Consider the following 10,537-nt stretch of genomic DNA (forward strand, 5'->3'; position numbering starts at 1 on the left):
CATCCATATTCTTTTTTCTAACGATGCTCTCAGGCAGGCTACCTGCTGGTATTCTGAAGTCAGATCCAGAGTTTATGTCATGAGTCGCCATATAGTGATTTTCAAATTCTGGTGGGAAAATTCTTTCATCTAGAGGTGGGAAAGAACACTGGGCAAATAAATAGTTGCTCTCTCCAACTCTTCATCAGAGCAGTGTCTTCTTTATTTGATTTACAGGTTTACTTAACTCAGAAACTAAAGTTTATAAAAGTGTTTTCAGATTTTTTAAATGTTTCAGAAATCCTAGACCAGAAAAAAAAAAATTGTTGCCATCCTGCCCTCAAAAAGATTTTGCCATTTGTTTGAGTGAGTATGCTATTACCACCCCAAGGGAGAAAGACAGCTCTCATGAGATTGGCTGTAATAGGTTATAAAGAAATTTACTTTCAGACACTTGGATAGTTTATACATACATGAATTATCCACTGGCCCTCACTATCCAAGTCAAAACTGCCCTCATTAACTAACCAAGGTAATTTTTCTGCTGTGCTGAGAAAAAAAGAATGCCTTCTGTTTTTTTTTGTTTTGAGTTCCCACTAATAAGCTAATGGCTAATGTCTATAGGCAGCCTGGCCAATGTCTATAGGCAGCCTGTTTGATTTAATTTGAAAATTCCTTTCAAATATTTTTAATGGTAATATTTGACTATGTCAATCCAGACATATCTTTTCTTTTTTTTTTTTTTTTTTTTTTGGCGGTACGCGGGCCTCTCACTGTTGTGGCCTCTCCCGTTGCGGAGCACAGGCTCCAGACGCACAGGCTCCGCGGCATGTGGGATCTTCCCGGACCGGGGCACGAACCCGTGTCCCCTGCATCGGCAGACGGACTCTCAACCACTGCGCCACCAGGGAAGCCCCTCTTTTCTATTTTTGACATAACTATTTTCATATAACTAAAAATACCTTGTTCTCTCTAACATCTACTATCATGCTGATTTTTGCTCATGAAAAAACCAAGATAAAAACAATGACCTACTCAAAGTTAGAGGGTTAAGATGAGTCTCTTGATGACCAATCTTTACTTTCTTAAGCAGTAGTGCTGCTTTTAATAGTTTGCAATCAGTTTCTCATCCTGCCTTTAAGACTACCCTATAAACTTTCACTTCAAGGAAATGTTTAGGTTAAGCATCCTTACAGAAATTAATGACAATGTACAATTTTTGAGTGGAACTGTCCTACAGTTGTCTGCTGCAATGAAGCTACCTCTACAACTAAGTTTTCTGAGCAATTTTAAGCCATTCAAACGTAACGTGCTCCTTTTAATGGAGTTTTAATAACATGAAGTGGTTTTCTGCAAAAAAAAAATGTTTTTAAGTTCTATAAGGGATCTAGGAAACTGAGAAGATTCTTATTAATTCTGGACTTAAACTAAATTTTGTTTTGTACCTTTTCACAAAACTATTGCACTCAATCAATAAAAAGTATATTTTAAAAACTATTTTACATTTTTAAGTTACCATACTGTGTCAGGAAATTCTTGCTGGCCCTATCTTCAAAATACATCCAAAATTTATTGCTTTTCACTACCTTTATTGTTATAACTCTGATCTCATTCCACTGTCATCTCTGGCTCTGGATTATTCCAAAGGCTTCTAAACTAATTTCTCTGCTTCCACTCCTGCTCCCCTTCCCCCGTCTGTTCATAGAGCAGCCAGAGTAATTCTTTTAAAACTTAAGTCAGACCCTTCCTTTCTTTTGCTCAAAACTCTCCAGTGGCTCCTAAAAATAAAAGCCAAGTCCTTTCAATGGCTTTCTACAAGATCTACGTTCTCCAGCCCTACCTTACTCTCTGATCTACTCTCATACTATTCTCCCCATTCTCATTCTATTCCAGTCACAGTGAGAAACCCTGAACTGTTGCTCAACAAGCCAAACATGTTCCTACCTTTGCACTTATTTTCCTAATACTCCCCAAATTCTCCTTTGCTTACCCTCCTAACTTACTATACAACTTACTTCTTTATTATCTGTCATTAACTCTATCCCTCTCCCTGCCCCACTCCAGGTTTAATAAAGATGCACAAAGGCACAAATCTGTTCATTCCATCATCTGGGCTCCCAAGAGCCCAGAACAGTCCTTCCCACCTAGTAGCTATTCAACAAATGCATGAATGCTAATAAATATTAAAATCAAATGTTCTTAAATCTTCGGTTAAAAAAAAAAAAGTAAAGCATGTTAGGTTTACTAAATAGGTGCCATGATTTACTAATCTAAAAGATTTTCTAAAGCTACTTATGGAGAAAATATACATATATTCAAGGTCCCAAAATTTTTTGTCAAAAATTAAGCCATCAGAATAAAGACTAACTATAATCTATAATACTGTACAGGCATACCTCGGAGATATTGCAGGTTTGGTTGCAGACCACCACAAGAAAGGAAGTATCACAATAACGTACCACCACAAGAAAGCAAGTATCACAATAACATAAGTCACATGAATTTTTTGGTTTCTCAGTGCATATGAAAGTTATGTTTACACTATACTGTAGTCTACTAAGTGTTCAGTACCATTATGTCTAAAAAAACAATGTACATACCTTAACTAAAAAATAATGCTGTTGGAAAAATGGTGTCTATAGACTTGCTCTACACAGGGTTGCCAAAAACCTTGAATGAGCAAAAACACAGTATCTGTGAAGCGTAATAAAATGTATGCCTGTATTCAGCCAGAATAATCATCTAACTTTTATTTTTGACACCTAAAAATTTTTTTAAATCACAACTATTTACTACAGAAAACATTTCAAAGACCTAATTACGCAGAAGCAGCTCTGTAATTATGTGCTCCATCTTCTTTAAGTCAAATAGAGAAAATATCCCTTAAATAAACAAATATTCAAGACAGAAGCAGATCCAAGCCCAAAGGTGATCATATATTCCACAATCTTAGGTAAACTTATCGAGAACAGTTTGAGAATAAAAACATCAACTGTATACTAAAAGATGAATATGGCATAATATTGCCTTAAAATATACTTTTCTTAATGTTGCTAATTCTCAATGATAAATATATGCCATAAAAATTAGAAGAGGAAATGGAAAAGTCATTTTAACATATAAAAGACAGCTAAGTAAACAATGTTAACACCTGTAGGAGACTCAATCATATTCCATGTTTTCTTTGACCAAGGTCTGTACCACATAAGCACACTATCTTAAGGGTGAAAGGAATGCTAAAGTCATCATTTCTATGAATTAGTCTTTATTGAAGCATATCTTAGTAAGATTCAGGATAAACTGTTAGGATGGAGATTTTGTTTTGTTTTTTACCATATTCCTAGCACTCAGATCAGTGCCTGACACACAGTGGGTGCTCAAGTATTTGATGACTGAATGAATCAATCTCCAGACTCGGATCCCAAACCACTGGACAATCTGGAAGTCGTATTCGCAGTCACAATTAACAAAATCACACACTATTATGGGTCCATAGGTTTAGCACAGCAGAATATTCTAATATAAAAAGTCCAGTATTTTTTCCAAGATCTTTAGTCTGCTCATTAACAAATTATGGGTTTATAAACATTAAGCCTGAAGGGTACCTTCCAGAAGGGTCTCAGTAGGCAGTACTCTTGAGATCTCCCCAAAACCTACTCAGCAAAGGTAATTCTGCTTTTATCCATTTTTATCTTTTGATATTTCAAGGATTTATTGTTTGAAAAAGTTTCATTGCAGAAAATATTTGAAAAGCAATGATGTAAACTACTCCCTAGATAAACTGCCTATCCTGTTTTTAATCCACACTTTCCTCTAACAACATGTTGCCTATGAGGACATGGTGTCAAAGTTATTCTAAACTCTTCCTAGTCCATTTCCTTATTCTGTGATGAAAACAGAAGAACCAACAGTAACCTCATTTACATCAACCTATGTAAGCAACCCATTAATTACATACTGTGCTTAGCTACTATTTGCTTAGCTTTATGTCAGAAGTTTTGAGGGTACAAAGGTATGTACAGGGAAGTCCACTAAGCCAGGCTATGAATATGCTCCCTTCCAGGGTCTGAGTCCTTTCTTCTCACTTTGAAGAACTGAAAAGCAGGGGGAAAGGGCATAATTTAACGTTTGTTATTGTAATGCTACACAGGAGGGAAAACAAACTGTATTAAGTTTAACAATATTCTTAATTATGGGAACATTAGGTGGTCAAATAAGAATCTCAAAAAGGGGTATAGACTAAAAAGGAGGTATGGATTTTTTTTAAAAGGCTGAAAAACACTTTCCCCACTATTTTTAAGAAGCTTTATATATAGTACCATAGCTGAGGAGTCATAGGCAGTGTGCTATACTATGGAACTGATAAATGTAACAGGAATTCAAAGAAATGAAAAATCAGTACATATTGGTATAGGTCAGGGCTTGGAAAACTTTTTCTGTAAAAGGCCAGACAGTAAATATTACAGCCATAGACAATACTTACAAAAATGATCACTGGTTATTTATGGACAATGAAATTTGAATTCCATATAATTTTCACATATATCAAAATATTATTCTTTTAACTGTTTCCTCAACCATTTCAAAATGTAAAAAGCCATTAAATGAAAACAGGCAGCAGGCTGGATTTGGCCCAGAGGCTATAATCTGCAGACCCCTGCAACAGATTAAAGGATCTGAGTAAACTCTGAAAACAGACTGGATTTGGATTTTAAAAAGAAGTCCTTCCTGGTGTGTGATTAGGGTGGAGTGGTTGAGCACAGCTGCCATGTTGGAAAGTAGAAACTTATTTCTTATTTATTTCTGAAGATATAAGATCTATGGAAGGTCTTCAAGGGCAAACGTGAGTTAGACTTTGTAATGAGCAATAAGAAGCCATTCCAGATTAGACGTAGAATACAAAACTGGATTTGGTAGGGCACAATGCCCAAGAGATGTACATATACTAGAGGCTTGAAAGCACCTGAACTATCACAGAACTGAAAACAGCAGTCCAAGACAAAGATCTTGGTGACTGGCTGCTAGATAAAAGAAATAAAAACAAATGAGTCAATGTTTCTTAAAGAAAAACTAATCAGTCCCAGCAACAGATGGTGCTATCACTTGAGTTTCAGGTAACAGTATTACCAAGACAAATGAAAATACAGAAATGAAATGAGGCAAAGTCAAGATCAGTAACATCAATTTCAAGATCATAAACTTTAGAAAATTATTTAAGAGGCCATTTGATTTAATACTCTTTTTAACAAGTATCCAAAGAGTTACAAACTTACAGAGAAGAGTAGAAATCTGGATCTCAGTTTCCCAGATCATAGGAATGTTAACTTTCTACCTTCTCTTTAGTAATCAACCAAAGTAAAAATAAAGGAGCAAATAAAAAGAGATACATTATCCTGACTCTGGAAAGGCAAGTATAGAAAGAAACGTAAAATACTGGATCACAATATTGGATCACTAGGAAGAAAAAAAACAAACTATATACCTTAACAGAAGCCAAAGAATGAGTTTTCCAAGGCTGTTTGACAATGCCAAATATAATAACAAGGACAGTGATGAAGATGTAATTTGTTTATTTCTCGATTACTCCTCCTATTAACCTTGTGTTAACACTTTTCCCCAATCCTTCAATTTGGCTCACAACATACAAACTGATGCTCTTACATTTTTACCTTATATTTTCTCCTCACCTGTCAATTTATCCACACTTCCCCTGTGCTTTGGGTCCACAGTGTCATTAACTTAAATGTTTTTCTCACTCATTCCAATCCTAGGCAACTTGCAAATGACATCTCCTTTATCTAAATTCCTTTACACCAATTTTTAAATCAATAGGTACTGCCTTGTATATGGCTCTTCTACTCTACTTCTAACTGGCATTTAACTATTCCTAAATTGTCAAGCTCACTCCCCACCAAAGCTTTTAAGGGAGCAATATTTTATATTTCCTTGTATCACTCACAGTGCCTAGTTGCTCAATAAAATACTGGTCAGGGATAATAAAATAGACTAAATCTAATACGAAGATAGAAAAATAAAAATTCACCTTTCCATTAACTCTTCATGATGAAAAGCTTGAGAATCTAACCAAATGGAACATACCAGTCATATTTTAACCCTAAAACTACAAAGTTATGCATAATTTTTTCCCAACAGTCTAATTCTAAGGAGTAAAACACACAGACATGACCAAATATTAACAACCTACTTTATCTGACTGCAAATCTAAGGAATTGTGGACAGTCAACCTCCAAAATACAGTGAAAAAACAAAAACCTTTTTTGTCTCTCTTACATTCAAACTCCTATTTGCAGTCAAAACATCCAAATTCAAATGCTTCTTCTGTAAAGGTTTCCCAAAGAGGCCCTGACAGAAACAGCGGTTCTCTTTTCCGCATCTCTTAGTACTTGTAACTATTTATTCCTGGTAAAGTTACTACTAACTTATCTTGGTACTCCCAAGGCCAGGCATATAATAAGTGCCAAAAAAGATAATCTGAACTAATGAATACAAATTGAGGCTTTCAAAAAATTCCTAATGCAGATGATTTCTTTTTTCAAAGGAATTTTTATATTTAAGTATTGATACAATACACTTAATAGACAAAAATAAAGGCTGCCCTGGTTTTGAAGGGTGGGGTATCAGAGGAAGTCTCAAGACATCCAGCAAAAATCCATAAGGGATCCAAGGAACAGAATTTGAAAACCAATTAAAGTTCATACTTAAAATTCTTAGTACTGAACTATTTTTTCTTAATTTTCCGAGTTTGAGAAAATTATCAACAACCTTCATGTAAACAAATAGGAGCTTGATTACTCAAGTCACCAAATAATGGATCACTTCATAAAGTTTCTTCACAGTTCTTTAAAAAGCCGAATTCCCTTGGTGTACTTCAAATGTATTTTACAAACATCCTTTAGGAACATAAGACATTACTAAAACAGAACACTATACAGCGTTTCTTGAGTGAACTATATTACCTGTATCCTTCCTTGGTGGGCAAAGAAACAATTAGCCCAAATAAAGTTTTAAAAATAATATCTATGGAAACTGAAGTTGTGAAAATTAAAGCATTCTGTAGTTATCAAGAAAATCTCTATTATGCCATTTCATATTTAAGAAGTGAATACTAAAGGCAACACTTACCTTAAGTCCTGCTAATGATGAAAAATAGTAAGCTCTTCTTGAGAAATAATTTTTTCAATTTAAAAGTGAGTTACAAAACTATTATTCTAAGCTGTGCCACAACTTCAATTCCAAAAAAAGAATGCAAGTACAGTATTTTATTCCTTAAAAAATCTTAACTTTCAAGGTCAAAATAATTTTCTCCGAAAGAGCAAGTGTGCAGATTTAAATCTGCCTTTCAAACATAAAAAGATGGGGGTGGGGGCATGGTTTGAAAACACTTAGGATAAGTACCATGTGACAGAAGTAAGATATTAATTTTGCAATACAATTTCTAAATGGCTAATTTAAATGTGGGGGAGGGGTGCTAAAAATTGATAAAGATATCAGATTCTGTGACAATTCTTTCTTATATCAAAGTGTAACACACCCCATTCCCCAGTGCTCTTACAATTAACGTACAAAGAATGGTAAAATAAGACATGCTGAGGTGGGTTAAAAAAAAATGTAGCCTACACATGACAACCAAATCGACTGTTATCTAGTCACCTGTATTGCTCTAATTTTTGCTTTAAGTCCATCTGATCAATAGTGCTATTTCTTGAAAGTTAAATGCACAGGTATTCCCAGCTTTTCAGTCATGTATGTTTAGTCATATGCTCCAAGGCCTATAAAAGTTTTTGGTGATCTGCATTTACCAGCCTCTTCCTCTGATCTATTGATACTACAGATACAAGAAATGTGAGTCAATTACAAAGAACACATGAAAAAGCCAAAAATGAGAAAGCAATTTAAAATGGAAGCAAAACCTTAATCTGGAAACTGTCTAGCAGGTTACCTATATGGTCAGTATGTCTATCTAAAAATACTAAGAGTACAGTTTTATCACATTAAAGTCAAATAAACTGGAATTGACAGCAAAACACTTCCAAACACAATTTATTAACATATCTTACTTAACTAAATATTTTTCTTAAGAGTTGAATCTAGATCACATTTTTGTTAAAAGAACCATCTTAAATGGAGACTTAGAGAAATATGCCCTGAAATGAAGGAGAACAGCAATGTAAATAAACACTCCCTAATATACTATTCAAATTGAATACTGGTTTTGGATTTAAGTGGAGTCGACAAACCCCGCCCCCCCAACACCTGTAGAAGACAGCATAAGCAAAAATCAGTAAATATAGCGATGCATTTCACTGTTTTATACCTGAACACTTTTTAAAGAATGATGTCGTTTCCTACCAATCACAAAGGCAAATGCAAATTATCGTTGGGAATTTAAAGTTAAAAACGCGCGTACACACCATCTGCATGCCTATTTTGGCCTAAATTTAGAACATTTAAATTCCCATATATTCAGCATGGGCCCAGACTGGAGCTTCTCCCCTACAACTTTCTCGAAATTTTACTAAACGTCCTGATAGTTTGCCTTGACTTCCGAGCACCTTTCAGCCTCAGCTGCACCCAGAGCGTCCACCTCACTTGCATTTCTAGTAACGCTGGAGAGGGAGGGTGTGAAGGAGTGAGTGTATTTATGTGTGGATAAGTGCGCGCGCGCTCCCGCGCAGCTCCCCACCCCCACCCCGATACTTTTCTTTAGTGGAAACAGGGAGAATCTAGAGGTTATTCTAGTGAGAACTCAGTATCAAAGGCTCACCCAGTCGCAGTCAACCCTTAGGACTCTTGTGTTTTGGTTGCGCAGCGCAACTTCTCATATCCTACCCTGAGCTTTAGGAGCAGACGGGAAATTGGTGAACAGAACCCAGGGAGGAGTGGGGGAGCTAGGGGAAAAAAGTGAAAGGGCCGATCCCCCAGAAAGACGCTCAAGTTTGCAACGAGGACTGTGTCTCCGCGAATATGCGCCCACCCCCTCTCCCCCTTCCAGGTGGAACTCGTTAACAGCAGCCACCCGGGCAACAGACACGGCCACCTTCCTCCCCCACGCACCATCCGAGACCAGAGCAAGTGAGGGCGGCGGGTGAGGTCGGACACCCGGCGGGGCCCGCGCGATCCCCGGCCGCCACCAGGCCTCCGCCGACCCCTGCCCCGTCACCTGTGGAGAAAGCGCCCCCCACCCCCACGGCCTCTCTGCCCTTCACGCCGCCCGTATCCTCCCCGCGGCAGCCGCTCCCAGCCCCGGCCTGCAAGGACCGAGCGCGGCGCCAGGCTCCCCTCGGCGGCTGCGGGGCCCCAGCCCCTTGAACTGGTTACAACCGGCGGCGGCGACCGAGCGGGACAGAGGGCAGCGGGCGGCTGGAGGGTCCCCGGCGGGGAGGGGGCGAGCCGGCAGGCCCGAAGGAGCAGGGAGTCGCAAGGTCCTACCTAACACCGTCGGTCTCCTCCATCTCCTCCTCAACGGCAGCGGTCCCGGCGGTGGCGGCGGCAGCGACATTCCTGGGGAGCGCTCCCGCCGCCGCCTCCTCCTCCACTCTCTGCTCGTCTCTCTTCCCCGGCGCGCTCACCGTGCGCCGCGTCCCTTCAGCCACCTCCCCCCGCCCTCCCCAACACACACGCCCCGAAACCTCAAGCCCTACGGCTCCCGCGGCCGGGTAACCCACCCTCCCTCCCTCCCTCCCCGCCACCAGCGGCGGCCCCGTCCCTCCCCCCTTCCCCAGCGCCCGCCGCCGCGCCGGGCTCAGTAATGGCGGCCACTCGGGCTCCCTCGCGCTGACGGATCTCTCCCTCTCTCCCGAACTTTACCTCAGCATCTCTCCCGGCGCGCACCACCGGAACGCACGCGCGCGCGCGCGCTGCCACACACACGGCCGGGGGCGGAGCGGCGGCGCAGCCTCGACGGGGCGCGCGCGCGCGCATCCACAGCGCCCTCCCCACAATCCCCCGCCCCCGCCGCCCTCACCTCGCGACGCCTCCCGCGCCGCGAGCCCGGCTGGGCCCCGCCCCTGCCCTCGTCTCCCGGGAGCCTGGGAAGGCGCGAGCTCCCGAGAAGGAGGGAGGGAGCGAGCGCGCGGGGCCGCGTCCTCGCTCGCGTCCCGGCTCCCCCATTGGCTTCTGCCCCTCCCCCTTCTTCCTCCGCCCCTCCCACCCATTGGTTCCCTCTCTTACTCCATTCCTTCTCACCTTTTCCCTTTTACCCATTGGCGTGAGTGTTTTTCCTCTGCTTTCCCCTTTCTCCGTATTCTGCTCCTCCTCCGTCCCATCCTCCACGCTTTAGAAGCTGCAGACCATGCCGCCCTGAGCACGGTCGTCTCCAAACCTTTCCTGCTTTCTCCCTTTCCTTCTGTTCCGGTTTCTGGCCGTAACTGAGAGCAAACCACAATACTGAAAAGGAACCTGATATTGTGTTAGCCGCAAAACATCGCATGGGCACTGAATGATTCTCGATAAATCAGCCTACGGTCTCAGAGCGTTAACGAATTCAAGAGATGAAAATATGCGCCCAAGCTCGTTCTCAGGGACATACTTGCCTGCA

General features: G+C 40.6%; 1 protein-coding gene across 4 annotated transcripts in view; it reads right to left on the reverse strand.

Moving 5' to 3' along the window:
- The window catches only part of ARHGAP5 (Rho GTPase activating protein 5), a 72,761-nt gene extending 62,707 nt beyond the window's left edge, over window positions 1–10,054 (reverse strand). For 2 of the 4 annotated variants that reach the window (XM_082648955.1, XM_082648952.1), the window contains exon 1: window positions 9,430–9,613. The gene's annotated coding sequence lies outside the window, so the exon portion shown is untranslated. Of the gene's footprint in view, window positions 1–9,429; window positions 9,614–9,807; window positions 9,885–9,964 lie in introns of those variants that run through there. The other 2 variants (XM_082648954.1, XM_082648953.1) reach the window with 2 other exon arrangements.
- Window positions 10,055–10,537: the final 483 nt, after the last annotated feature.

This window comes from Grampus griseus, assembly GCF_964374135.1.
Source record: "Grampus griseus genome assembly, chromosome: 2".
Lineage (NCBI taxonomy): Eukaryota > Metazoa > Chordata > Mammalia > Artiodactyla > Delphinidae > Grampus > Grampus griseus.